The following is a 24,589-nucleotide window of genomic DNA, read 5'->3' on the forward strand; positions in this document are numbered from 1 at the left end:
TGGTCACACTGGACATGCCATTTCTCGCAGAGTCTTGACAGAACGGGGGGGACGTGCCATGTCACGCTTTTTTAGCCTTTTAAATTCAGAGCATTTCAGTAACTCACGATGTCACCCGCGTTGACGTCCGTAGACGTCCGTAGTCGTAGTCCGCACCCCTCCCCCTACACTATATAAAAAAAATACTATCCGGCGCCTGGTCTCGATCCCTCGACCCTGCGGGCGGAACGCAATGTACATGGTGCTCTACCCACTGCGCCACAAAGCCGACACAGAATGGGAGGCTACGAACGCGCCTTATATTCTTGACTCATTCAAATTACTGCTGACGAGCGCTCTCTCGTCAGCAGTTGGCACAAGTGCAACAACATTAACGTAACGCAAACTACTTAACGTCATGCGCCCCCGGAAATGCTCTGCATTTGATCGTGCCCCTCGCGAGGGGGATGTTTCACTGCGTCGCCATGCGAACAGTTTGCCTATTATAGTTTCCGCCCGCTCCGGTCGGTGTCACCACGGTTCAAACCACGGCAGGGGAGCTGCGCGGGCGTTCGTTGATCGGCGTGCGTTCCGGCGTGGTGGTTTACCGCAGGGGTTGCTAGCGAAGTCCTTGCTCGTGTCCATATCGATGTTGTCGTCGTCAGGCTCCTTCCTACCGTCCGCTTGGCTGCTTTCCAGGATGCTACCTCCCTGGGCAGCCTGCTTCATTTGTGGTTGTGATAAGTCATCTTTATTTTCGTGCTGCCGTCGCAACGGAGAATCATTTAACCTCGTTGAACTCCCCACATATCGGGCTGACCTGCTTCGCCGTTATGTTCGCCGTCCCGTTTGATATTTTGCAGCGCGTTGTGTAGATTGCGGGAGCATTCGATCCAGTATACCTGTATGCTACGATGTCTTGTTGGGAACGGCGAGAACCGCGAGGTTATTAAACGTATGTCGATAAAACAACCCCTCCCTCCTTCCCTCCCTCAACCCGCCATCAGGGTTTTGCTCCAGCGAATGGAGGGCTGAAAATGGCAAGACATCAACGTTGATGACCGCGTTAAGGTCATTTTCTCTCTACCGTCTCTCGATGAGCTCCAGCTTATCTCTTTTTGTAATGAAACTTTTTGACCGTTCCCCTCGACACCTCTACTAGTCATTCCTGTAAATGTTGTCGCAATAAACTTTCTCTCTGAATGTACTTCGTTTGCTTCCTAGACACACTATTTTGTTGACAAATGGTCGTGCTGGCAGTTCCTGAGGTACGTCTGCTCCTTGCGACGATCGCACCTTACCGCGCATCAGTGATTACCCTTGCTGCTTCTCAGAAGACCGGCACCGGCGGGGCATTGACGCCACCGCCGTCGAGATGGGACTGCACAACTACTTTGTCAACAATGTCTGATTGTGATTGCAGAGTGTGATGTGTGACTGGAGAACTGTCTTGTCAAAAGGGGAAAATAGAAGATATTCATTGAAGACACAAAGATCGTGATAGATACTCCAGCGTGAAGCCATTCCACAGCTTCACTATGAATGAACATCTGCGAGTGTTTTACACTGCAGCAGGATATACTGTAAAGTAATTGTGGAGGCAGCAAAAACGTTATAGAACTTTTATAAAGTGTCACATTTGTTTGAAAGAGCACAAAAGAACACATCTCTATTTAACAAAGTTGGTAGGTTTCACTTTCGTGTCTTGCAAGGTATCTAAAAATACCATAAACAAACACACAAGATATTTTTGCCTCAAAGTTTTACGATTATTGCGGAATGCATGCTGTGAGGTTCCTTCAGCTGCGCAAGTTGCACTCAGCCTCATTGCGAGATTGCGCCCATAGAACAATCTCGCACAAAAAGATGACTGCTGATAACAAGCACCCAAACGCATTTGTGATAAAAGGAACATTCCAGGGCAAAGACTCTTCTGACTGACGCATCCCACTGCATGATGTCAAGTGGACGGTTGACTGTCTGTACAGTATTCCGGTTTCCATCAACTGTTGAACAAGACCGTTCCAAGGTGATGACAATCGAGATCCCTTTCTCATGCATGGGGCTCTTACCACGGATCCCAATGTCGTTTTGCCAAAAACCAACTTTTCATGATACTCAAGATTGCATAAATCCTGTACAGTGCCCTTAGCCATTACAGCAACGTGGGTGGCGTTTGCGCCTTTGGCATCGCAGTCTTGCGTAGAAAATTGGCTGTAGCATCTATTCCGCAGGTCCTCTAAATGCTTTCGCATTTTCTCAGCGTCTTTCCCTAACAATGCTGACCACGCATTCGACAAGGTGGCATCATCTCCACAAAGGCACACGTCCTTTTCATATATGGCTTTACAGAAGGCCTCAAACCTGAATTCCAGGTTTCGTTCAGCTGGCAATATGATCGAGGAAGTTAAAGCTGACTGCACGTACACTACAATGCACACGCAAGACAAAGACCAGAAGGAAAAAGTACCCAGCGTGCCCAAGAAATCAGTTGGTTATTCTTTACTACGCAACTTCTTGCCACGGCTAGGCCAAGGAAAAGCTCGAAGATGCCTGACGAAGGTTCTGGTAGGAACAAGGTTGTTAGCATTGCTAACAAAAGAAAAAACCTGGACAGAAAACGTGCTGCGCGTAGGCTGTACAACTTCGGCTAGGTTTTGGTGGCCATAAAAAAATAAAGTGATCTCGGAACAAATCAGGTGATATTCTGAAGTAGCAAGGGTCTCTTTCGGAAAGGATTTCTGGCGAGAAAATGTTTTCTGATGGACGGCCATTGGGGCGGTCGCCTGTCTTCAATGTCACGGAGGTATTAAGAATTTTAAGCGCTTCTCAAGTCACCTTGCCCAATCTGCTTTAGCAGAGTGTAAATGCTGATCCACATGCAACGACAAGAGCCTGATCTCTTACTCCGGATCACCATTCTTTGTCTACTCACGTTTTCTGCACTCGGCACTTCGTGGTTTCGCCCTCTAAAACCAGAGAAGAAATTCGAAAGCCGAGCAAGAAATTACAGGTAAATCCACCACCATTGATGGACGCTATGTACACGAGTGTTATGTGAGGTTTATGGTCGTTTTCTTGGTCGTGCAGTAAACAATGCTCGTGCAGTAAGCGTCCCCTTAATTTGCACAAATAAATCATCTCCGGTGACTCCATTTCTTAGGCAGAAAGGCGATCGTAAATGTGCGGTTGAGATGCTGACCCCTGTGCTAGTTCACCCAGCGCCAACAGGGTTTCCCGCACATTGCTTTTACGTTGTACAATAAAGGTTTAGGTTGATTTTAATTCTTTAGTACCTAGCGTAACCCTGACGCGGACGCTTCGCACGCTTGTGCTTGGCCTTAGATTTTGCTACTAAACGCTGGGCAGACTGATACTGTCAGAGGTTCGCCAAGCCGTGCAGCACCACTGTTACGGCAAGCCATCTCGGTTGAAGGTCATTCGAAACGTCAGAAGAAATCGGCAAGGAGGATGCAGAAAGGAAGACACCACCCTCGATTTTTTCTATTTAATAAAATCGTGTAAACGCAGCGCGAGTGGTCGAAACATGGCCTACAGGAGTCAGGTTACAATTTGCGAAATTCATCCCGCAATTTTTTAGGTCACTTGCAGTGTACATTAATGACAGTTTTTTTTTAGAATAGGATTCACCGAATCGCTTTAATAGCCGCCGTAATTTATGATTTCAGAGGAATTTCTTAGAATGTTTACGTTCTGGAAAAATGGGTACAATAAATGCATAGCAATATTTGTAAACCCCGAATAATTTATTATAGATAACTGAGCCGTTCATGGAGAGCCGCATACTAAGTTTTAGAAAATGACTGCGTTTAATATTCTGACTTTTTTCATATTCTTTACTTAAATAGTTGGCAGAATTATCGGCACTTTGTGGGCATCTACATTTTCTAGTACCGCACCTTGACTAGAAGTTTATTTATCCCACTGCACATAATTTGTGTTCTTTAATTCAAGGGGTTCTATCCAGAGAGCAATGTCACACGTAGTTAAAAAATTCATAGCGTATACCAGAACCCATCAACTGAATCTACTTTGCTCAGACGTGTAAATGCGCCAGTATGAAGTGTGGGACACTAAAACAACAGCTAAAACTAGCCAACCAAGCGCAAAATTAGATACGACGCTTTTAATTTGAGTTGGGGCGTAACGCAAGTAATTTTGTAGGAATTAGACTAAAAAATTGGAGCATTACAATTAAATCGGCGTATTTTTTACGTGGTTAAAATATCAGCGAAAAAGGTTTATTGGAAATACAAAAGCGGAGTCATTGAACCGAATGAATGCAATAAAGCATTCAACAGTTCATTAACTAGACAACACTAGAGCATGGCTGTATATCTTGCCGCTACTTTCCCTGCCGCTTGCACTGCAGACACCAGACGTACGAAGAAAACAGTTGGGCTGCAGCCAGCGCAAGAATCATCACCACCATGGCCGGTATCCTCTTACTAATCAATGTGTCTTGGCCTATTCTGATGGCAACTCAACCACTGCGGGAATCTCGCTGTTCAGAAGCTATAAAGAAAACTTTTACTCGATTATTTTTGGAACAATGGAGACCTTTTACAGCGGTGGTTATTGCCAACCGAGGAAGTGTGTAACTGGAGAAGATTGCTGCCATCAAGTGTTCGCCAACACGTATGGAATACATGGACGAGAACCTTTTGCAACTCCAAAAGTTCTTGCTGAGTCAATGTATGCGGCGAGAGCACACAGCAGTGGTGTATTCGCAAAAAACACGATACTATAATATGTTTCTTGGGAAATTAGAGCAACAAAGCGACCATAATTCTCACATAACGCTCGCGTACATAGCGTCCATCAATGGTGGTGGATTTACCTGTAATTTCTTGCTCGGCTTTCGAATTTCTTCTCTGGTTTTAGAGGGCGAAACCACGAAGTGCCGAGTGCAGAAAACGTGAGTAGACAAAGAATGGTGGTCCGGAGTAAGAGATCGGGCTCTTGTCGTTGCATGTGGATCAGCATTTACACTCTGCCAAAGCAGATTGGGCAAGCTGACTTGAGAAGCGCTTAAAATTCTTAATACCTCCGTGACAATGAAGACAGGCGACCGCCCCAATGGCCCTTCATCCGAAAACATTTTCTGGCCACAAATCCTTTCCGAAAGAAACCCTTTCTACTTCAGAATATCACCTGATTTGTTCCGAGATCACTTCATTTTTTATGGCCACCAAAACCTAGCCGAAGTTTTTTTTTTATTATTTGAAAGATTTCAAGAGGTGAAAGTACATTTACACATAAGGTGGAGGGCAAAAGGCTACAGCCTGACGAGGCCCTTCCTCCCAAAGTAGCTTGCACCAAAGTCGGGAGCAGCACACATCACAACATCAAATGAATAGAAAAAAAAGTAGATACAATATTTTCTTATATCATGTAGAAAAGGAACAACATAGCTAGCACAATGTTCGAAGCCCCAAAAACAAAGAAAATGCCATCGTAAAAGAAAAAAATATATATACACACACATACCACCCACTACCAATTTTACCGTATTAATTTACAAATCAGCAGAAATGACTAAAAAAAGTGACATGCAAACGTCTAATACAGCCTAACAGCTCAATTAAAAGTGAAAACACGACAAGAAAGCCAAGTTCAACACAAAAACTTACTCAACTTAAACATAAAGAACAAGCATTATTAAAGTAAGAAACGCAAACGTAACACTCTTTCCGCGAAAATTATAGTCTGCTAACGCATTGAAAGCTGGGCATATCATTGTAGCAATAGCTGAAGCAAATGTTTCTTAAACAGTTTTATGGATTTAAACTCTTTAATAAGCACTTCAATCTCCTTGTTATTATTTAAAAAGTCTATGACCTGATATTGCTTCAACTGAATGCCATATATTCGTTCTAATTCTCGGCTTTCTGTAATGTTGTTTTCTTAGGGGGTACGCTGTCTGAGGTGAAGATTCTAGACTCGTAAATAGGTAGGGGTGTTCATAAAATATGTGGTGGATATCCTGCGCGCGTCTTAAATTAACTAAATCGTGGATTTTTAAAATGCCCAAGCTTCTCCACTGTTGTTCAGTACTTTTTCTATACGATAAATTCGCAATAGCCCTGATAGCTTTTTTTGTAGTACAAGTAAAGCATTCAAATTTGAATTTGTAGTATTGCCCCAAATCAAAAGACAATAGTGCAAGAGGGACTGCACAAGAGAAAAATATAACTGCTTTTTAAGCCAACAGGGTAACAAACACTTACGTTTCCATAAAATGCCGACAGAACGCGATAACTTCGTACATATGTGATTTACATGATCATTGCATGACAATGCATTATTAAAAATAACACCCAAGAAACGTATTGAGGGGACCACTTCAAGAATAGATTCCCGAAATAGAAGCGCTGGAGCAAAATCTAACTGCTTATTTTTTGCTCTAAATATTACGCATTTTGTCTTTTTGACATTTAGTTCTACTTTATTCCCTATTAGCCATTTCGATAATTCCTGAAGCCACAAGTTTGCATTATTGGTAATGATTTCGAGGTTGGGTCCTATAAAGAAAACATTAGTATCGTCTGCATAAAGAACAATTGATGGGGTACCGGGTATATTAACTACATCATTAATATACAACACGCGCAGCACGCACAGCACGTTTTCTGCCCAGGTTTTTTTTCTTTTGTTGTTTATGCTTCCCTAGCCGTCACGCTCTGTTCTATTGTTTCCACTGCCGTAGCAATGCTGACAACATTGTTCCTACCAGAACCTTCTTCAAGGATCTTCGAGGTTTTCCTCGGCCTAGCCGTGGCAAGAAGTTGCGTAGTAAAGAATAACCAACTGATTTCTTGGGCACGCTGGGTACTTTTTCCTTCTGTTCTTTGTCTTGCGTGTGCATTGTAGTGTACGCGCAGTCTGCTTTGACTTTCTCGATCATATTGCCAGCTGAACGAAACCTGGAATTCAGGTTTGAGGCCTTCTGTAAAGCCATATATGAAAAGGACGTGTGCCTTTGTGGAGATGATGCCACCTTGTCGAATTTGTGGTCAGCAGAGTTAGGGAAAGACGCTGAGAAAATGCGAAAGCATTTAGAGGACCTGCGGAATAGATGCTACAGCCAATTTTCTACGCAAGACTGCGATGCCAAAGGCGCAAACGCCACCCACGTTGCTGTAATGGCTAAGGGCACTGTACAGGATTTATGCAATCTTGACTACCATGAAAAGTTGGTTTTTGGCAAAACGACCTTGGGATCCGTGGTAAGAGCCCCATGCATGAGAAAGGAATCTCGATTGTCATCACCTTGGAACAGTCTTGTTCAACAGTTGATGGAAACCGGAATACTGTACAGACAGTCAACCGTCCACTTGACATCATGCAGTGGGATGCGTCAGTCAGAAGAGTCTTTGCCCTGGAATGTTCCTTTTATCACAAATGCGTTTGGGTGCTTGTTATCAGCAGTCATCTTTTTGTGCGAGATTTTTCTACGGGAGCAATCTTGCAACTAGGCTTAGTGCAACTTGCGCAGCTGAAGGAACCTCACAACATGCATTCCGCAATAATCGTAAACCTTTGAGGCAGAAATATCTTGTGTGTTTTTGTATGGTATTTAGAGATACCTTGCAAGACACGAAAGTGAAACCTACGCACTTTGTTAAATAGAGATGTGTGCTTTTGTGCTCTTTTATGTGACACTTTATAGTACTATAACGTTTTTGCTGCCTCCACAAATACGTTTACAGCATATCCTACTGCAGTGTAAAACACTCGCAGATGTTCATTCATAGGGAAGCTGTGGAATGGCTTCCCGCTGGAGTATCTGTCACGATCTTTGTGTCTTCAATGAATATCTTCTATTTTCCACTTTTTACAAGACAGTTCTCCAGTCACACATCACGCACTCTGCAATCACAATCATACATTGTTGACAAAGTAGTTGTGCAGTCCCATCTCGGCGGCGGTGGCGTCAATGCCCCGCCGGTGCTGGTCTTCTGAGAAGCAGCAAGGGTTATCACTGATGCGCGGTAAGGTGCGATGGTTGCAAAGAGCAGACGTACTTCAGGAACTGCCAGAACAACCGTTCGTCAACACAATAGTGTGTCCAGCAACAAAATGAAGTACATTCAAAGAGAAAGGTTATTGCGACATTTACAGTAATGACTAGTAGAGCTGTCCAGGGGAACAGTCAAAAAGGCTAAAAAAGCCTGACATGTCCCGTCCCCCCGTTTTGGCATGACTCTGCGAGAAATGGCATGTCCACTGTGACCATCAAAATAACTGAAGAATATACGCATTTATACAAAAAGAAAATCAGTCTTCAGTTTTTAGAAGGAAACAATAATTACAACAAACTTTCATAGAAAGAAAAAAATACCAGCTGACAGTTTTTAGGGAATAATAAGTAAAACTTGAGATTTCACAGTACGGAAGAAAAAACTGCTTTCAGTTCTCGTAACTAAACTAATTACAAAAGAAGCTTTCACAGAGAGAGAAAAAAAAATCACCTCTCAGTTTTAGAATGGAAGAAACAATTGCAATGCACGTTTTTCACTGTGTTTCTATAAAGTACATGTTTAATTTCTTTTTGAATGCTTGTTCTGATTTAGCGTCTTGTGGCATGGCTAGAATTCCGGGGTGATTGCCTAAACACCGGGAACCTGGTAGCTCAATTTCTGGTGACCATAGTTTGTGCGTGATCTCGTATTCGTGTATTCTTGATGTGTATTTTTAGCAAATGACATTAGGATCACTCTAATTTAGAGATAAAAGGTGGAGTTTTTTATACAATGGTCATAATTGTCAATACCTGATGTTTCGTAAATATTTGAGATTTGTGACTGATATAGGGTACCTTTCAAATTATGCGAAATGCTTTTTTTGGAGCTGGTATAGGTTTTCTATATTTTTTTTCGATCGAGCCCCACACACGAGTCATAGAAAACAGTGTCTGACTTAATTTTCTGCGATGCTGGAGATACGGACCGCGTACCGTTGTGCGTTCGCACATATTTATTAGCCATGCCACTACGTCACGCCGGAGGAAGAACGCGTTTTAGTTGGTGGGATGGCGCGAAAAAAACTTTAACTGACCGTGTAGTTAGAATTCGGTGCCATAACAAGGATGGTGAAGTGAAGCAAGATATGTGTTTGCCCTGTTTATATAAACTGGAAAGCGTAAAGCTTCTCGCACGCAATTACGAATTGACAGTCCATTTTTCACTATTTCATAAGTGTACAAACGATGCCCCTGATGCGTAAACATTTGCTGCGATGCTGTGTGAGCCATTCTTGATTAGCCTCGTGCAAGCAGTTAGCCCACTATGCGTCTTAAAAAGGTTTTGTAAGAAGAAGCTTTGTAGGGAGCTTACCAAAAAGAGCTTTGTAAGAGGGAGCTAGTTCGTAAGAGGGAGCAATTTATGAAATTGCTACTTTGCAGTCTATTTACGAGCAATGGACGCTGTAGAATGCGCATCTTCTATGAATTTTTGCCTTTATGAACATCCAGTCTGTAAATACAACCTGTAGAATCGATCATTTGCGTTGCACCGACGACATCACCATCATCGACGCCTGTCGTCATTGCACAATCGGCGTACGTAGCGCTACGTCTTCTTTTAGGTCGCCATTAAACCTTCTGACCGCTCGGTCGCTCTCTCCCTTTTCTGAAGGCCTTTCTCGTCCTCAGTGGCTAAAGAATCCCACAATCTTGTGCCGAAACCCGGGATACAACGACAGCGACAGGCAAGGCCTGACCACCCTCAACGACAGGGCCTGCTTGACTTTCCACGAACCAGCCACTGATGACCAAAAATGACCTCCCTGGAGCGCATGCTGAGGTGCCGAATCATTATGCCAGCCTAGCTCAACGGCGTCTTAAAGGAAATCGAAGACTGCCTACATGATGGACGCTTGACCACACCGATGGATTTTGCTATTTCCCTCGAAAGAATCGAATTCACGTTCAAGCCGATCCAAAACCTGGATGAGGACATCTATCGCGAACAGCCACAGGAACTCGACGCGGAAGAGACCTCCGACGTGACAATGTTCAAACGACAACGTTGTCAGGATCATGGCAGAGCTTCGTTACCACTCCCAAAACCTTCCGACCGGCGAGTCTCACCCTCCAAATTTATCGACTAGAGCCCACGCTTCTGAGACTGTACGGATACGGACCAAATTACCGATAATAGAGCTAACAAAGTTTGACGGCCATCGTAGAAACTGACACAAGTTTTGGAGCCAGTTTGAGAGCTCTATTCATTCAAATCCTGAGTTAAAGGACACAGACAAATTCCACTACCTGACGAACCTACCAACAGGAACAGCGGCCTCTGCTATATCAGGATTACTGATTACGGATGCCTCCTACGTTGAGACTGTATAAATTCTTACAAAGCGATTTGGAGACAGTGAAGTCATCGTGCAAGATCACTTGCATGCTTTGATTACCGTGAAACCTGTCTCGTCATCGTCAGACGCCGCAGATTTACGCAAGCTGTACGACAAAGTACAGGTGCACTGGAGAAGCATTAAAGTGCTGGGGACGCATCCCCTGACGTACTGCTCCATGCTCCACGAGATCTTGCTTCAGTCGCTGCCTCAGGATATCGTTCTGCGTTATCACCAGCGATCGAAGACAAAGCGGTATGCGGCCGATTCGGGTACCACAAAAACCTTCGTCGCAGCCGGCTGACAAGCACGAAAAGAAATTTGAAGACCTATTGACTGTTTTCGGCCAAGAGCTCGAATGTCTCGAAGTGGTAATGCCAGTATTATCGAAGGGATCGGACACCCCGAGAGCCGCGAAACAGCATGATCTGCGTCGCACATCAAACGCCCATAACTTTCCATCTGCGGAAGCTCTACATGGAGGAACTAATAACGTGAACAAATGTGTGTTCTGTTCGACTTCACACGGTGCAGCTTCTTGCTCATCGAAAGAAATTAGCATTGACCAAAAGAGAGCCCTACTAACAAAAGCTGGCCGTTGTTTCCGATGCCTAACTCCAGGACATGTCTCTACGCGCTTGGTCCTATGGCTCATTTATCGTCCGGCCAGTTTTAAGCTTTAGCTACCATCTCAAACCTTAAAGGGACACTGAAGTGAATTTGTCAAGCTCCCGTTTTTGCTTGCACTACGTAGAATGGCTCAAATTAGCGCACTTTTCATCGTTTATCCAGTTGACAAATCGGTAATTATTTTACACAGCGCGAAAGAAGAAAAACTACCATGCGCGGTTTGCGGCGGCCGCACCAACTAAGGCTTTGACGTTGGGAGGAGGGGGCACCGTGATTGGACGATACCCACGGTTAGCAATCAAACAAGTTTCGGTTTCAGTTCTGTAAAACACAACCAATGGCGTTGTTGGATGGGCATTCTCAATATCTCAGTAATCATCGTACCGCGCTTCTGCCATGTTGTCGGCTGTAAAATGCATAAAATAAGCCTCCCAGGACGGCTTGGAATCGTAGCATTCACTAGCCGAGGCCTACGCAGTGCATGAACGCCCTCCGCGTCCCGCAGACGCTCAAATGCCATGCGTTTTTTTCCCTATATTTGGAGGTTGCCTCACTCATGCCTGTATCGTAAAAAGCGTGTTCATTCCAGGCCAAGGGTCTGTTGATTCTGGCCTCTGCCCACTGCCCGCAAGCAGTCGGTGCTTATGGCAACAGCACGCCAACGAGAACTCGCTAGCGCGCCAGTGCCAGCCTGCGCGCGTTCTGTGAACTAGTCCGTGGAGCAATGAACGTTGCGGCCCAAAAAAAGGTGAACTCAGTATAGAAAACATCGGAGGAAACGAAAAAGTTAACTTATAAAAAAGAAGCACGTACCCGCGGGGATTCGAACTCGTGACTCGCAAAACACTTGCGCAGACACAGCTAGCGCTCCAAACGTCTCGGCCACAGGCGAGCACGGCCGACATTGAAAATATAAGATATATAATGTATACCCAGTTTGCACTTTTATTTAGTTTTAGCATTCCAAGAAACTTAGGTGACTATTTGTTGTTTTGCGCTCGTGCAGTAAGCATCCCCCAAGTTTCCACAATACCTCACGTCTAGCAATTGCATTTCTTAGACCGAAAAGCGTTCGCAGATGCGTAGTCGTGCTGCTGACCGCTGTGCTTGTCCGCCCAGCGCAAAAAAGTGCTTCCCGCGCCCTAGTTTTACGCTGTACGGTAAAAATATCAGTTGATTTTATTTCATTAGTACCTATATTGACTTCGCTGACTCTTCTCCCGCCTTCAAGAGGCCTTATATTTTCCTACTGGCGTACGTACCAGTCAGCAAAGCGTCGCATGTGCGCTTGTGCAGCGCTTGTGTGAAGCGACCTTGACTTGGAACTAGATACAGTGTCCAAACTAACCAAGTAAAGAAAGGCACATTCTTTCATTCACAAACGTGTCCTGGCTTCGTTTCAACTGAGCGAACGAATTGCGACGACCCGTCGGCGGCCGGCGGACGAAACGCTGGGCCGACTGACTCAGTCCGAAGGCCGGGGAGCCGTGCAGTAGCTCAGCCAATTGCGAGCTCGGCTCCTCCAGACGTCACACGAAAACGCCACAGAAAATGGGCGAGCGTAAAGAGAGGAGGACAGCATTTTCGAATTAATTTTTCTACTAAATAAAATCGCGTAAACGCGCCCAGAGTGGTCGAAACATGGCCTGGGGACTCCGGACTACAATTTGCGCTAGTAATCCCGCAATGTTTACATATCACTTCAGTGTCCCTTTAAGAGATATGCGTCAGGGTCACCTCTACGGTCGTCAAATAGAAAATGAAATGATGTGGGCTTTTCGAAATGGCAGTTACTGGCTGTGGTTGTGCTACCACGAATTTTGTGAACTAGTCTGCGCGTCCGCCTGGGGCCTATAACAGCATATAACCGGTGAGCTGAGCTGTAAACTCTCCTGGCTTGGGCACTCCACATCTGGTACGGCCTTCAGAGTTTCACGTTCTGCTGCCCCTTCATCACGAAACTGTTCCTGCTCCGAGTTTACCCGTCCGGGCAGCTCGAAACCGCGGAGTGCCAGCTTCTTTCTATTTCTATTCCCCTCCATGTCGGCTTTCAGTCTTCACGGCTGTGGCGCTAGTTTTGTTATCCTTTCGAGATATTTTTAGAGGTCGTGTTGCGGACGTCAGTTGTGATGACATTAACATTCGGTTGTTGAACCACGAAACTCGTACTCGAGGCCAGTGAAGACAGGGCCACGTACGAAAGTGAAACGTTAAGGAATTCTCTATGTAAAGCGGAGAAACAGGGTGAAAAACACGGAACGGAAGTTGAAAGAAATGAAAGAATAGAACAGAAAGGGTGACTTAGCGCGGGAGAGTCCTACACTGTCCCATTTCATAGACGATCGGGAGATACAGGACCCACGTCAAAGAACACCGGTACGTGCTCACATGTGTTGCCCGCTGTAACTTGTGGCCGGTAATCCGTTTTGTCTCAGTCTCAGGTGACGTCGCTGGTTCCCACGTCGTCCAAAATGGCAGGCAGAGTATGCCGGTGCAGCAAAAAAAATGGATTTGCCCTGCAGCGGCGAGCACGGGGGGCCCGCGCTATGCCACAAGCCCCCGTGATCAGGCGATATAGATAGCGAGGACCCGGCGGCGTATTTCCAAACGCTTCGCTGCACATCTCCCCACGTGACGTCCGTATTCGCGCGATGCAGAACGTTAATTAAACGGGGTCACAAGCTTCGCGCGGAACGTAAGCGCCCTATAACACCACATCACCAGTGGCGTAGCCAGAAATTTAGTTCGGGGGGGGTTGTGCATATACAACAATGGTGCATCTGCACTAATTCAATATATATATATATATATATATATATATATATATATATATATATATATATATATATATATATATATATATATATTTGTGTGTGTGTGCGTATAAGCACCTGTCAGTTTACAGGGTTTAATTGGTCGCAGTTAGTAATTAGAGATCCATGTCTGGAGAGGCCCTTGCCCTGCAGTGGGCGTAGACAGGCTGATCCTAACAACAGCAAGGAATAAAAAAAACAGCGCACACAACCATACATACACGAGCAGTCGTCCTCTCATCGGACGTTTTTGCACTTTCTTGGAATAAAAAGAGTGCGTGCCCGGGGAGGCGCACGCAATCTCCGCCCCAAACCATTGCAATATACATCCCTGTCGTCAGAGCGCGTAAAGGCACTCTACCTAATCGCCTCGTCGCTCGCGTGTCGCCCAACGTGTGCCACTTGAAACAGATCAAGCAAGGAAAGCAACAAAAGATGACGACAAACCCAACTGACGAGAATCGGTCAACGCCACGCTCATGTTAGGCTGCAAGAGACAGCATCTTGACAAAATCAGTGAACATGCAGGCACGCCCCTAGCCATAACCAAAAAACACCAAAATAACTCAAAAAGTGTACATAGTAAGCAGGTGCCCGAAGAGGCAAACAGATATGCTTACAAGTGAAGCCGACAAAGTCAAGGTTAGGGGATTAATTTTAGTTTATTTTGAATACTGCTGATTTCAACTAAGAGAACAAGAATACAAGCACAATGCAAGAGTGGAATACCAGATATAAAATAATTACAGAAAGGCAGATATGTAGTTCAAATAAATGCAGGGAGGGTCGGTTAGTTATAAACAAAAGTACATAATTATTGACAGTATGCACTTATTCACACTGTGTGCTGCAACGCCTGATCCGGTGTGCTCAAATTGCTTTCTATGTCGCGTGCCTAAAGAGCATGATCAAAAAAAGAGCCTGCAAACCTACATTTAAATAAGGAAACACCTACACACAAGGAGACACATAAGAAAACACCTACATTTAAATAAGGAAATTCGTTATGTACATTTGTTTCATGAAAACGTCGTGGTGTCCAACATAGAAAATGCTAACACGATAATTTAGGTTTCCATTAGCCTGCTCCTGCAGATAGACTAGTTAGGAGAGCTGCCTGTGGGCTCGCAGTAAAGCGATCACCTTAGGTCTATATATTGATCTGCAGGCGCCTGCGTTCCCGACTAAGTACATTAAGCACGTCCTCTGGAGAGACTGCGATATCACGGTGCACATTCAGAAGGGCGAGTCCGAGCAAGCGGTCGTTAGTTGTGGACGCTCGGAGATAAGTCCTAAGCCGTCGAAGAGTGGAGAAAGAACGTTCTGCCTCTGCTGTTGTTACCGGGAGAGTTGCAAGTATCTGCAGCAGCAGATGCACATTCGGAAACATAGCCACTGGACAAAGAGCAACTGCCTGCAGTGCTGATGTGGCCTCTTCGTGCCTCTCATACCTGCATTTCGCAGCCCACACAAGTAGTTCTCCTTCAAGCTCCCCGACTGACACGAAGCTCGAGTACAAAGGCGAAAATTCTTCAGCCTTAGGTGCAGACTCGGCCTGACGGATGTTCTGAGGGAGCAGCGATGATAGCGACCGTAAAGTACGCCGGTGGTTTACGAAGCGCACATCCAACTGCGTTCCAAGATGATCCATGAACGGCAGGAAGACTGCAATTCTAAAATACTCTTCGACGCTTGTGGCATGGACGTTAGAGCGGTTACGCTGTCCAGCGGCGACACGCGGCATTTGCATTTCCACTGCCACTCCTTCGGCCATTGATAGGGCGGCTTCAAATATCCCGGGAAAGCCAGAGTTGCGCATCTCGCTCACCGCAGCCTGTACATGGTCGATTAAATCAAGAGCGACAACTAGGTCGGAACAGGCCGTTTGAAGCTGTCTTGAAAGTGCGAGAGTGAGCGACAGTGCTTTTGCTGCGATAGTGACGCTTACGATGAACGTGGGTGTCAGCACGCAAGCGAGCAACTGATGCGCTTTCGGCGAAGCTTCGACGGCAGCTTCTGCAATGTCTTCAAGTGCCGAAACGACAACGCCAAAAAGCTCCAAGAATGTCTGGACAGCCTCGTGGCGCTCCACCCAACGTGTCTCACACAAGCAGTGAAGCCTTTTTTTAGTCAGGTCACTGTTTTCACTTTTCTCTCTCAGCAGCCTTGACCGGACCCCCGACTTCCTAAAGAATGAGCACACCTCCTGAATTGCACCGAATGCATTGCGAATTTCTGGAACACTACATGAACTACACAGTGCAAGATTCAGGGAATGGCTGGCACAGTGCACATGCAGAGCCGCAGGAACGTCCCTCTGGATGATTGCCTGAACACCACTGAAATGGCCAGACATGTTGGCTGCGCCATCGTACCCCTGCCCACACATGTACGAAGTGTTCACGGCTGTGTCCTTGAGCAGTTTCAGTAGCGCGGAGGCGAGGCCTTGCCCGGTGAGGTCCGTAACTTCCGTGAAGGCCAGAAAGTCTTCGCGCAAAGTACCGCCCCAAAGGTACCTTACGCAAACTGACATTTGCTCGATGCCTGTAAAAATCAAGTTAGATAAAACAATGCATCAGAGCCAATTTAGAAAAAATAACATTTTTTTATGCTTAAGCCCAGCTATCAATAGCTTATACTAATGGTAGTGTAGTAAGTGATCCTGCCGGTAATTAAGCATGGCGTAGAACTTTGAGTAAACCGGTTCAAACTGTCTGCTATTTACGTAAAAGTGCACATGCACAAAAGTTTAGTCAAGCTATTGCATTGATCTTGCTTACCTGAAATATCTGTTGTTTCATCAGCAAGAAGGGCGAAGCCCTTGGCAGTGTTGACTCGGGTAACGATGTTTTCCTGCACCAGCGTTGCACACGCCCCTAGAATTTCACTCTGAATTTCCGGACTGAGATACGTGGCGTTTCCCGGGGCTGCCAGTACGTGCTCCTTCAAGGTATCGTCGCCACAGCGCATCTTGAAGCGCAGAAGTGCACGGAAGTTTCCATCATTTTCGATAGGGTCCTCTAAGGTAAGGGGACCGGCGTCACGGTGTCCCCTAAGAGGCATTCCCTGCCTTCCGCAGAAGATGACCGTTTCGATGATAAATCCTAGCTTCTTGCGGTTTGCCTGCCGTTGATGCCGAGCGCCGGAGTTGATCTGCTCAGCAATAGTGTCTCCTTCCAAGGCTTCCATGAAGTACGCTGCATAAAGCACCGCTGCCTTGTGGTACTCGCAGTCGTTGTGGCTCTGGAACGCTTCCAGTGCATTTTTCCACCGAGTAAACGGGCGAAGTACTAGAGCACCGAGCTTCTGGTGGCCTCCCTTGCCAGAACTTTCATGTCCGAAGAGAACACAAACTTTGCACAAGGCTCCTTCTTGATAATAAAGCAACCAAGAATACCTTTGTTGCACTTCGGTTGAAACTTGAGTTTTCTACTTCCCACACTTGGAAAGGCGTAGTGGCAATCTGGCACCCACGGATTCAAAACTAGGCGCCGTCTTGTGTCGTCGTTTTTGATCTCGTGACGTTTCGGGCCGTTTGCGATGTAAAGTCCGATGTCCCTATCCGAAACAACGTCAGTCGGCAGCACTGAAACGGCGTCGGCTTGAGGGCATTGCGAGGCAGCAGGATTTTCCACGGTGGTCGCTGTACCGACTCGTTGAAGGAACAGGATCGGCAGGGGCATCGGCAGGGGCACTGCTTTTTCTGAAGTAGCTGTCAGTAGTCAACCTCGGCCGTTTCGCCGAGGCCATTGCAAGGAAAACACGCGCGGCGTTTTGGCCAAACCATGCACTGTTCACTGAAAAATTCGGATGAGTTCCAGTTCAGACGACTATTGCCTGCACTTCGAGCGCGAGTGTGGCGCTTGGATTTATACCTGTGCGCCGCCGCGCCATGCCGCCGGCTCCACCATATTATTTATTTTGAAAGAGGGGGAGTGGGCAGGCTGGTTGAAGGGGGAATCTTCTGAAGAACGAGGGTCATATAAAGAAAATACGTCACTCCGCTGGAAGTTTTCGTTGCTTCCACTTCACGAAATGCCTCTCTCTGCGGTGCTGTTCGTCATGAAATAACCGCGATCAACCTTGAAGGAGTGAATTATTTGTCCCTCATTCCTGGAATCAGCCATTCTGCTGCACACGTAGTGGACATTTCAATGGCAGTGAATTTCTCTCTTCCATCCCCCTCTTCCCCCTAGCTCCCCGTCAACAAAGGATAAATGCGCCATTGTCTAACTGATGCACCCCTGCTTGGGCCGCCGCCACAAAAGCGTTGCATCTTTCTTCTCACCCTTCTTCGAAACCCTAAATGTCCTTCCTGTCTGATGGTGGGGTTTAACGCGCCGACGCAACGCAGGCGATGAGGCGCGCCGTAGTGGAGGGCTCCGGATTAATTTTGACCACCTGGGGATCTTTATCGTGCGCCGAAATCTCGTACACACGGGCGTTTTTGCTTTTCGCCTCCATCAGAAAAGCGGCCGCCGCGGCCGGGAATCGAACCCGCGACCTCGTGCTCAGCAGCTCAACGCCTTAGCCACTGAGCCACCGCGGCGGGTAATGTCCTTCCTGTCCAGGCACGTACCAAGTGGTTGCCTGGGCGCATATTACAATTGCTTCTCGCTCTGGGTCAATAGCCCAGCCAACAACTAGCTGGTTCCTCCGAATCCTCCCTCTCTCTTTTTCAACTTGGCGTGGTGACGAGGACAGGCGCAAACGTGTACGGTTCCACTGCACAATTGTGATCAGAAGTGTTGTTTGACTACCTTCATTCTTAATAAATTCCGCACCCCCGGTGTATATAACATCGTTTCCAACGGAAATGAAAGTATACGCAGCAAGAAAAAATCACAAACACGAAGAGATGTGGGGGAGAGAAACTGGCAAAAATAAATGCAGATAAGACAATGACCGGAGTACACAAGGTTTAACTTTCCAAAATCAGCTTGCGCCAGCTCCTACAATCACGCGTCGGCTCTCGGAAGAGTGACAAGCCAAACAAAAAAGCACACACACATGCATTACAGAAACGCCGCTAATAAGAATGAAAAGAGATAATCAACACGAGAAGATGCACAGGAAGCTGGCACAGCCGCGCAGTTTTCAATCATAACACGTTTCCAGGTACACAGAAATTAAGGGTCACTGAAAGCGGCTATAATCTGCACGTTTTCTTTTTTTCTCTTTGCACTCCTCGTGGTGGGTTCGTACGTGCATACAAAAATGGCTTTCTAAGAAAAGGGGCGAAAACGCTTGAGGCTGACCATGTTGCCAGCACATGGCTTCCAGTGAGGGGGTTACGAAAATGCAAAAAAAAAGGGGAGGGGGGGGAGCGCTTCGAACACGGCAGATCAATCACGAGAACGTTCGCCTGCTACCGTGACATTCATGTGAAAGGTGCGGGTGACGGGTCAGTGCGGGAGGGGCTGCAGGACCAGGATATTTTGTGCACGAGTTCTCCGAAAGCCAAACTTTCTTGGGGGTGCGCTACTGCCATTTTTAGTTCGCCGTGGCGGCCGCTAGAGGGACCGGTACTGGAAAAAGGTCCATTAAATCTGCATTAGGCGTCAGCTAATTAAAGAAGTAGTTGCACCATGACTTATGTACCTGAGGGCGGACCAGCATCGTGCTGCCCTTCCCATGGTCGGACTATGGTTAACCTCCCTGCCTTTCCTGTACTATTCCTTCCTCCTCGGGCTAGAGGGGCGAAACGCGCCGCGGAAGGAAGCACTCTGCTTCCAGTCTTTTTTTTTTTTTTTCCTTTGTGGGGGCCGCGAGAGGGGCGAGGCCGCGCCGTTTCGCATCACGCGGCCGCGCGGTAACCGCATCTCAGGTACACTTCCGAAGATTCAAGCACTGTTGTAGGGAACGGCGTTCCAAGGAATTGCGTTCCTCGAACTAGTTCCTTTTTGGAGGACAGGAGCAACGCCTCCGTTCCATTAAGGGTCGGTGGAACTGTAACGGTAACTCGTTAGATATATGAAGGAACGACAGGAACGGTGTTCCTGCTGCAACCGTTACATCGCCAGGATTTGACTGATTTTGATGTCAAGGCTCGATTACAAAAATCCACAAGTCGCTACTGTATTTCTCTTCCTATAAGCTGGCCGATTGGCCCACCCTTCAGCCGGAAGTGCTTCCTGGAAGGTCAAAGGCAGAAGAATAACCATGCAGCAGGCCGCAGCTTGTGCTTGCTTTCATGCCGGTTGAACTTACGCGGCGTTCGACGGGTGAATAGCACGGCCGCGAGAATGCTTTTCACCTTAATTGAATCGCTTGTCTGGGGAGGTCAGGACTCGCCTCTGGCCGATAGAATTGTTCCCTGCCGGGAACAGGCTGCCAAAGTATCTGTTTATTGTCAGGGGTAATTACCGCATTATTGCGCGCGAGGCGTGGGTGCGTTGTTGTCGGAAGAGGGGCGCCTGCTGTGAGGTCATTCGAAGGGTCTCGGGATGTTGTACTGCTCGAAGTTATTGAGTACGCGCGCAGTTCGTCACGGCGCAGTGTGTCGCTGATCTGGCTGGAATCGGTCGACGGGAGTGCCAGGTCTTTTTGTATTGCACGTGGCGTGTTGACAAAGGACAGGAATTTCGTCATTATTGGGCCTAACTTCGTAGCGCTCCGTATGGACATTACCTTACTGTAGCCGCTCGGAGGTCGACGGCCAGCGTTCAGTCTTGCTTATCTAAGATCGTTTGTGATAATCGTCTACAAGTTTGTGCACATTTATTTTGTTTCTACGTTTTCACGCGTGCGCTTGCAATGATATGCCCGTCCGTATTTATGTGTGTTTCTGCATGGAATAATAGTTGCAAGTCTGCGCCGTTCCTTATGTACTTCTCTCTGTATGGTGTCTTCCTTAGTGCAGCTTACATTTTTTGATAATGTGCACCAACTCGCCCATATCAAGTCCATCTTAAGTAATGACTTGCCTCGTCTTCTGATGTGAATGTCACCTACAATAGAGATACACTTTTTTTTTAAAGTATTATGTTTTGTTTTCGGTAAAAGGTTCAAGATATTCTGGACGCATTTACGTTATTACCTTGCAATTCTACGTGTTTTTTAATCGCCACTACTATCATTATCGAACGGCATTTTTTCGTCATGTAGACCCGCATAGGCAAAGCGAATGTCATTTATAGCTGAAGTCGTTCGCGTTGAATGACATTAAAGACCTATGTATTGTTCCGTTCGATGCGGTTTCTTATGCAGGAAGTTTAATTCTGTTCCTGCGTGTGAGTATACTTTCTATTCGCACATCTGAAGCGCAGTAACCTTACTGCGTATTTGTAAGACCGAAGTCGAAGTGCCATATGTGGTGCGCCTAGAATAAGCGGACACCAAAGTCGACGTTAGACATGTCTGGAGTCTGTCCGGTGCTCCCTGAAAAAGTTCGTCTAGGAGCGCTTCTTTAGATTTCTCACTTTATTTCGCCTCAGGAATCCAACACCATCTTTTAATTTTAAAAAATGAAATGTAACCTTAATGTAACGACACGTTCCCGTGTTCGAAAAGGAACTGGCATGCTTTCCTTTCGCAATAACGGAAATTGTAACGGGAGGTCGTTTCGAAATTACGAAGTAACGAGGAACGAGCTTTCGTTCCTGTTTTAGAGGAACGTGTACAGCACTTATATCAAGCAAGCCATGCAAGCGGCGTCGCGCCTTCCGCTTCCGAAGCCTGAACCCATTTAGACATGTGCTCAAAATAGCATTCGTTAGGCCATGCCTCGAGTGCCGCATCTTACGTAAAACAAACCTTCAAATCGATGGGCCGTAGCACTAACGCTGCGACGGACGCATAGAGTAACCCGCCTGAGGGAGGCAAACTAGACGAACCGCGAGATCACAACAGCCACTAGAACGCACACATTGATCGAGATCTTACCGAAAGTCGCGAGAAAATCGCCGTCATTCATAATTTTCTCTCGCTACGAGCCTGGGAAGTTCGCCAATTTGATGAAAATGAGATATTATGTGCGGCGCTCGGGGCAGAATATGGTTCCTCAAAAAAATACGGAGTGAGGAGAAGGGGGCGGGGTGCAGTGAAAATTTCGGGGGGGTTTGAACCCCCCAAACCCCCCCACCCTCCCCCCCCCTGGCTACGCCACTGCACATCACTTTTACAAGAAAAGCAAGCACAACCTCCCTCGCGGGAACCCCTGTGTAGATGCGACGCATAGGCGGAGCGGCAAAGGGACCGCGTTTTATAGCGCGCATAACGTTGAGGGGACTGCGTAAGCCGGTCCCAGTCGATGACGACGTTGGCGTACTTGTAAAGTGGCGTGGACTATAGGTGTTTGAGCCAAGCGTGGATGTTGCTTCGCCGGAGAACGGCACACCGGTTATATGCGCAGCGCACCCGAAGGAGAGGAAACCGCGGAAGAGAGAGTACTGCACATGCGCCGCCCCAGCGCGTCTGCCGCGGCTACGACGCAACGTGCCGCGGCTATGACGCAACACAATCCAACACAATCCAATATTGCTAGTGTTGTTATTACTGCCTAAAAATTTTCTTCGTGTGTAACTTGTAAAACCTTCGTATAGTAAATTTGGTCAGCATCGAGCATACATCACCATCATGATCAGCCTACTCAATTTCACTGCAGGACCAAGGCCTCTGCCATTGACCTCCAACATCTTTTGTCCTGCGCTGCTGGAATGCACTGTTCCCCCCGCATTTCTTTATTGCATCCCACCATCGGGTTAATGGTCTTCCCCTTATTCTAGACGCATCTCTTGGTATCCCCCCTGTTCCCCTTTGTCCATCGGTTGGCGGTTCGTTTCATTACATAACCTGCCCAAGCCCGTTTCTTTTTCTTTTTTTGAAAAACTACAACCTTTACTTTAACTACAACTTTACTAACTTTACCTTTAACTAAAACTTTAGTTCTAACTTTGGTAAAGAACATGTAAACACCCGAGAGTTGGCTGATGGGTCGGCAATTCTTGAGGTCATTGGTATCTCCCTTCGTATGAGCTGAATACTGTTGACGTTTTCAAGACTATGGGCACTTTTTGAGTCCTGAAGCATTCCTAGCATAGTACAGCAAGCTTTTCCCGTACAATATCCTCTCCCTCCTTCAAAAAATGCACGGCTAAGCTATCGTCACCCCCAGCTTTTCTATTTTTGTGCCTCTGAGAGCCTTTCTTACAACCTATTTAGTTAGTAGTGGGTCATCGCAAGTTCAGCTTCTACGCGCAGTAGTTTCCGCTCGTCTAAGGTCACTGGCATACAGCCTGATGTAGGATCGTTCTGCTGCCTTTATTATCTCGTTCGAGCTGTGCGTAATGTTACCCTGCTCGTCCCTGAGTCCGTACATGCTGTCTTTGCCGATGGATAGCTTTTTCATAGTTGCTTCCAAGTTTCCCCTTATTTACATCGTTTCCTCGATCACTGCCACGTTATACGCACCAATTTCCTTTCTTTTACTTCTGCTTATCCCCTTCGGCAGCTCGGCTAATTCAATCTGATCTGCCTTACTTGACACTTTTAAGTTCGTACGTTTGGCAACTAGTTCCTCTGTTTTCTTAGTCCGTTTTTCAGTTTGTTCCCTACATGTTGCTTCTCCCACAGCTGCTGGTGATTCTCCGATTGTCTCTGTTAGGTTGTAGTTTAGTCTGTGTGCACTGACTTGCACTGTCTGCACTGACTGTTCTGCTCGTTTAGAGAGCGAATTTGTTTTGAAGAGCTATTTAAGCTCCTGCGATCTGGATCTGAATAACTTCATGCGGGGTTTCTTAGTCTTCACAAGGTTTTTTTTTTTATTTTATTTTGAGATGTCGCCTTAGCCTGCATCTAACCATCCTGTGGTCGCTACTCCTAATCTTACTTTTCACCTCTACGTTTTGCACAATACATTGGTTGTCATTTAAAATGAAGTCAATTTCGGTTTTTCTTGTACCGTCTGCATTTTTCCACTGTAAAAGAATGTGTTCATCAATCTCAGGTTACTTCTCTGCAAAACCCCCAAGTGTATCTCATCGACTGCTGCGATTGTCTATTCCAAAGTTTCCCACTGACCTTTTTCCCATTTCCTTTTAATCAACCTTCGCGTTAAAGCATCCCGTCACAATCGTGAACTACATTGTTGTCCTCTTCATTGCTGATTCGACGTCCTCATAAAGGCTGCCTAGGGCTTCATTATCATAGCAGGCTGCTGGCGCACAGGCCTCTATTATCTTTAATTTGTATTGCTGGTTTAGCTTGACCTCAACAGCCGCAGCTCTTTTGCTAATACTAAAAAGCTCCTTCACATTTCCCTGCAATTTCTGTGGTGATTAAAAGCCCTACCCCGTGTTCTTTCTTCTTTTGGGGTTCGATGTAGCCCAGAATATGCCGGCTAGTGAGCTCCATGAATCCTTCTCCTTTCCTTCCAACTTCGCTTAATTCTATAATATCCCACTAATTGCCCAAGAGCTCCTCTAGTAGTACAGCTAAGCTTCCCTCGCTAGACAGAGTGCGTGCGTTGAACGTTGCCGGGGTGAAGTTCCAAAGGAGACCTGTCCGGACCCAGAGAATCTTAGCACCCTCGGCTGCATCGTTGTTCTGACCGCGGTCGTGGAAAGGTGCTCTAGAGCTGCTGGGAACTGAGGACAAAAAGAAGCCAGGTGAAAATACGGTCAAAAAGATGCAAGCGGCTTAGCTCAGCTAACCTTGAATATGCAAAGCAAAAGCTAGGCTTAGAGGTCGAGTCTTGGTTTCGCTTGGTTAACCATTGTTGTAGCTGTATTACTGACCACGGCTCGAAGCTGTTCGATCCTGTGCAGTGCTCACAAGAGGAGTCC

The sequence above is a fragment of the Haemaphysalis longicornis genome, unplaced genomic scaffold, assembly GCF_048455015.1.
Source record: "Haemaphysalis longicornis isolate Haplotype H1 unplaced genomic scaffold, Haemaphysalis longicornis Haplotype H1 scaffold_3, whole genome shotgun sequence".
In the NCBI taxonomy this organism is placed as follows: Eukaryota; Metazoa; Arthropoda; class Arachnida; order Ixodida; family Ixodidae; genus Haemaphysalis; species Haemaphysalis longicornis.